Raw genomic sequence first — 6,416 nt, forward strand, 5'->3', positions numbered from 1 at the left:
CAGCTTTGTTTTGAGGTCCCTCGCATCTCTTCCAACACCCACCAACCATTTTTCTAAAATTTCCCCCCTCCCATCTCTCTCTCTCTCTCCTCTCTCTCTCCTCTCTCTCTCTCTCTCTCTCTCTCTACTTTTTGCTTGAAAGATTGGATTTTTGTCTGGCTTTTTCTTGCCCATTTCCTTTTTATCATCTGCTGAATTCGTTCCATTTGTTCTGGACCACTTGGAATGGCCACGACATGAACAAAACAAAATTGGGTTTCTTCTTGTAAACCACTCTTCCCTTTGCAAATGCAGCTTTAGCTACCCCTTTAGGCTTTTGGTTTTTTTTTTTGTTCTTCATTGGCTTGTTATCTTTTTGCTCATTGAAAGATTCCTTATTGGATGCTAAAATGTAAGGTTTTTGTTTTTCTTTTCCCTTTGCTTATGTGAACGTTTAAGAAAGAAGACCAAGGTAAATGCTTTCCTGTTTTATGAATTAGTTTTGGTGTATCTTACTTGAACTATAAGTGATGTTTTTATTTATTTAAAACCATGAAATACAAAGTTTGTTGATTAATTTTTAGTGGCCTTCTTTGTTTATAGCATGGTTCTTGATTCATTGAATGTATATGAACTTCATTAAATGTGGTATCAGATTCTCCTGCTATTTCCCCCTTTTTTTCATCTTCTTTTATCTTTTTTAATGGGTGTAGATTAAGCAAGAATCTTGTGGATTTATTTTCATTTTTGGGGTTTTCTTATTTGAGTGTGAAGATGGTTTTGATGGCAATCGCTTATTCATTTAACTTAAAGCTCATTTATGGACTTTGAAAATTTACAAATAGTTTCGGCAATTTTGGTGTTAGATTACATGTTTCTGCTACGCAGGTAGGAATGTGTTAAAATTTTGATCATGCATACTAGAGATTGAATATAATTTTGTGTGTTAAAAGTCCAGGAAGATCAACGATGTCGTCTCGGGATGCCTTAAATGCTGAGTTATCGGAGAAGACACCATTTTTGGGTCTAAAACTGTGGGTATTGATTGGTTTATCTGTTGGGGCATTTATCTTGTTAATTCTTGGCATCTTATCTGTATGGGTTACATTTCGGAGGAGACGAAGACCCCTAGACAAGTTCTTGCTCTCTCAAATACCGAATGTGTCAAAGGACATCAAGGTTGACAAGGTTGGAGTTGAACGCTGCAATGATCATCCAGAAAATCAAGTCAGTTCTGTTCATGATAAAACCAGTGATAAGAATGCGGAGAAAATGTTAGCTTTTTTGGGGATGAGTAAATCGAGTGATCCTGATAATATCAGTCAATGCAGCTCAGTTTATCATCATGAAGAGGTTTTAGTTTGCATTCGGGAGAAGAAGGCAGCTCTGGAACAGTTCGAGATCAATCTGCATTGTTGTATGGAGGACTAGTGACTGCCTCTCCCTTAGTTGCCCTGCCAGAGATTTCACATCTCGGGTGGGGTCACTGGTTTACTCTTAGGGATCTCGATTGTGCCACAAATCATTTCTCAGGGGAGAATGTTATTGGAGAGGGCGGATATGGCATGGTTTACAAGGGTATACTGATCAATGGAACTGAAGTAGCAGTTAAGAAGCTTTTTAATAATCTGTAAGGATATCTTTCCGGATACTGTCTTGTTTATTTCAATGCTTTTGGATTTACTTTTTCTCGAAAAAATTATTTTGTAATAATATTGCTGAATTGGATGTCTAGGGGACAGGCAGAGAAAGAATTTAGGGTTGAAGTAGAGGCTATTGGTCATGTTCGACATAAGAATCTTGTGCGGCTGTTGGGCTATTGCATAGAAGGAGTTCACAGGTGAAGTTCAAATATGTTTGATTGGTTTATTTGTTGATTTCATTGAAGGTTCGTTCACTTTTAGCTATAATTGTGTATTAATATGTTAATGCGTGCGAGGCTTTCCCTATCTAACCTCGGTCTTTATAGTTGCTTGAATTTGATTATAACTGTAATTTCTGGTTGATACATAGGATGTTGGTATATGAATATGTGAATAATGGTAACTTGGAACAATGGCTGCATGGGGAAATTTGGAAGCATGGTACACTTACTTGGGAAGCTCGGATGAATGTTATTCTTGGTACTGCCAAGGCGTAAGTTCATCATTCAATCTTGAAATGATATCTTTTTTCATTGCATTAAAATATGGATTTTATAACCATTTAATTCTTTCCCTTTGTATTTTGTATTTTGTTATTGCAAGAACAATGTTCCGTCATTTACTTTAAAGAACTGAGTGAGATTACTTTTGGTAATTGGTTTGCAGGCTTGCTTATTTGCATGAAGCAGTAGAACCGAAAGTTGTTCATCGGGACATAAAATCAAGTAACATCTTGATCGATGATGAATTTAATGCCAAGGTTTCTGATTTTGGGCTCGCCAAGCTCTTGGATTCGGGAGAGAGTCATATCGCAACTAGAGTTATGGGGACTTTTGGGTAATATCAAATTCTTCGTTTTTTTCAACATTGCAAAATATGCCCCTGTATCCAAGTATTTTCTAATCGATTTTTTTTTTTGTGAATCTCAGTTATGTTGCACCAGAATATGCTAACACAGGCTTGTTAAACGAGAGGAGTGATACTTACAGCTTTGGTGTCCTCCTACTTGAAGTTGTCACCGGAAGAGACCCTGTCGACTATGAGAGACCTGCTAATGAGGTACTATTTAATGCCGGAGTAACACTCTTTGCATTGAGTTCTCCTCTGCCTCCCCCCAGACCAAGCTAGTACTTTTTGGGTTTCGCATAAAGTGAGTTTACCATATATATGCCTAATGCAGATCAACCTTGTTGAGTGGCTGAAGATGATGGTCGGGGCAAGAAGAGCAGAGGAAGTCGTGGATCCAAATCTCAAACCTAGACCGACAACACGTGCTCTTAGACGTGCCCTTTTGGTGGCACTTAGATGTGTTGATCCAGATGCAGATAAACGACCTAAAATGAGTCAGGTTGTGCAGATGCTTGACGCTGATGACTACCCATTTCGTGAGGTATAATGATCCTCTATTTGCTGAGTTAATGCTTCTTTTGTGTGTATTTTCGTATGGCTTCTTCTTTCATGAATCATTTTATTTGTGTAATAGGTGTAAGTGCATTTCTTCAGCGCTAAGGTCTGCTAGTTTTAGTTAATATTATAGTTCTGTAGTTGATATTTTTGATACAAAAATGACCCTTTTGATCCCCTATCTTCCCTTAACTAAACGTCCTCAAGAAAAAGAAAAGAAAAGAAAACCTACACGGCGATGAATCTACTGTATGAGTTGTCAGCTGTATTTTATTTTTTGAATAAGCTTGTTCGAGACAGTCATCGCCTAGTCATGATCACCGTAAAATACTGGTATTCCATGTTTGAATACCATCTACCTTTTGTTCTTACCTGCATTGCCTTTTGCAGTTCCTTGTCCTTACATTTCTGTTTATTTTACAATGTGATAATCATGGTATAAGTTAACGAAGCCCTTACGTTGACATCGGCGATCTATCTTATTCAGGACCGGAGGAACCGAAAGAGCCATACATCCAGCATGGAAATAGATTCTATGAAGGAATCACCAAGAAACATAACGGAGACGACTCGTGAGTAGAGACAGACGGTGTACCAACCATGAAAGAATGGAAGAATCAATGGTCATTTTCCATTTCCCTTGTTTATACTGTAATGTATTACTCTTCTGGTTCTATGTTACTCCGACTTTGTTCAAGAGCAGATGATAAGACAAATACAAGCAGGCATTTACAGGGCACTTGCAAACAAGGGATTTACACAAAAACATGGGGAAAAATCACAAAATCAGTCTTATGAAAAATATAATATTTTTTTTTTGTTGCCAGCCGAAAATATTATGAAGAATATAATATTTTATGTTCAACTGAAAAATATTAGAAAGAATGTAATATTTTAAGTTGTACTCAATTTAAAATGCTATTTTTTTTATCACATTTTCAGTTACGTTTTTTTCTGTCGTTCTTTAGCCTTAAATTAGGTTGACGTTTAATATGACTTCTTTTATTAATTTCATTTTTTTGCATCCAAATGAAATGAAAATATTTCATAAAGCAATGTATAGGGGGTTTTCCTTTTTTGATAAACTATAATATTATTCACTCAACTTTACTCTCTCATATCCTAAATTGTATTGAGAGACTTGTTTTGACATTTTAAGTTTGAATTTGGTGGTTTTTTCACTGAAAAATATTCTAAAACCTGTGAATCTAGAATAAAACATTTTGGTTTTCTCACTTTTGATTAGATTCAGAGCATCTTCCAATAAAATGTAGGTTAAATTTGAACTCAGGGTCAAAGTGAAATGACCAATGAAATATGGGACTAAACGGCCACCATTTACGACCTTCAACGATGGCGTCCAACGACAAAAAATAGTGAACGAACTACCATCTATTTTAATTTTATATTTTAAATTATTTTTATATTACATAATAATAAAAAATATCATGTCATATCAAAAATAATAATAAAATAATTTAGAGTGACTAAAACAGAAACAATTCAAAAATTTAGTGAGTAAATTGAAAAATTAAAAGTATAATGCGTATAATAGGAGAGCAAAATTTACTAAGGAATATATTTTATTTTTTTACTTTAAAAAGGAAAACATGAAATCAAAGGTTTTTATTTTAAATATCTAGTGGAAGAAAAATATATTAAATTTCTTTAAAAAAATCTTAAATTATTTTGGGTTCCTATAAAGTGTATAACTAATATTTTATCTAAAGTTTAAGGGTTAAGAAAATTAACTTTTTTATTAACATGGTCATTAAATTAACGATATTCAGTGTAGTGTTGTAGTGACTAGGGGTGTTTAAATAATCGAATTAATTCGGTTAACCGACCGAATCGAATTAGTTCGGTTAATTCGGTTCGGTTATCGAATTAACCGAAATTAAATTTTAAATATATTATATATATAACATATGGGCTCAACCCAAACCATTTGAAACCCAATTAATAATTTAAGATCTAATAACTTTTAAACCTAAATCAATATTAATTAATTAAAAAAATTATATAAAATTTTTATTTTATAATTATATATTATTTAAATTAATTTTAAACTGTTTTTTTAATTAAAAAATATTATATATATTATATATAACATATGGCTAAGCCCAAACCATTTAAAACCTAATTAATAATTTAAGATCCAATAACTTTTAAACCTAAATCAATATTAATTAATTAAAAAATTTATCTGAAATTTTTATTTTATAATTATATATTATTTAAATTAATTATAACTTTTTTTAATTAAAAAACATTTAATTTTTATTTAAATTAAAAAAAATTAAAAAAAATCGGTTAATTCAAAAATTAACCGAATTAACCGAAATTTATTCGGTTCGGTTAATATGTTTGAAAAAAAGTTCGGTTCGGTTAACGGTTAAAGAAAAAAAATTTTGGTTAATTCGATTATGGTTAATTCGGTTCGGTTCGATTCGGTTTTAACCGAATGAACAGCCCTAGTAGTGACTAAAATTTAATGAAACGATAATGTAAATGATCAAAATTGAATCTTTCTAAAATTGGTGAATAAAAGTGTACAAAGATAATAGTCTACCCTATATTTTATTATTTACACATAATAAATAATTAAAAATCTTAATTTTTATTGATAAAAGGGTCTTTAATGGGTTAGTTACACACTTATTGAACTAACAATTTTCTAAAATCTAGAGATTTATTTTTTATTAAATTTTTGCATTTCCGAAATTAGATTTCAGACTCTCCGAATCTGACTCAATTGTCTATTTTTTTTTATCAAATATTCGATCTAAATTATTCAAAAAAATTAAAAAACAAATATCCGTTTTCCACATCCAACTCTACCACTGTTGTCTCCAGTTCACCTTCTTCTTTATCTTTTGCAACAAGTTGCATCACGTACACTCGTTTTTTCTTACAGCTATGGTTTGGAGTGTTTTCCTTGTAAACAACCAGGATATTAACTAGTTGGGGGAACAGAAAAGGTTAATACCCAAATAACCCCTTGATCTTATACGTGGAACTAAGGCAAGTTTTTATTTCAATGTAATTATACACATTAAATTTAAAACTGACTAAACTATTAAAACGACTTGTTTACTAAAACAAGCCCTCATTCCGCTTCTGCTCTTTTTTACCTTCTCTCCTAGTGTCGCAACCGTCTTTCGATTGTGCCCCGGGATTGGGCTTCGACTTGGAAAATGTGGTTAGAGTCGCCACCGACCACTTTAAAACGAACTTAGGTGGGTCGGACACCATCTTACCTGATCTGCGTTGTACCAGAAATGTGTCGGGTTCGGGAGTCGGTTACGGTCAAGGAAGGATTAACACCCTTGAACCGCCCTTTCGGTACCAATTAATTTGTCGGTTGTCTTAATAGCGAAAATTAGAATT

At 33.1% G+C, this 6,416-nt stretch overlaps 1 pseudogene; it reads left to right on the forward strand.

Annotated features, from left to right (window-relative positions):
• Positions 1–433: 433 nt before the first annotated feature.
• LOC120171957 lies at positions 434–3,844 on the forward strand (annotated as a pseudogene).
• Positions 3,845–6,416: the final 2,572 nt, after the last annotated feature.

Source organism: Hibiscus syriacus, unplaced genomic scaffold, assembly GCF_006381635.1.
Source record: "Hibiscus syriacus cultivar Baekdansim isolate YM2019G1 unplaced genomic scaffold, ASM638163v2 tig00111840_pilon, whole genome shotgun sequence".
Lineage (NCBI taxonomy): Eukaryota > Viridiplantae > Streptophyta > Magnoliopsida > Malvales > Malvaceae > Hibiscus > Hibiscus syriacus.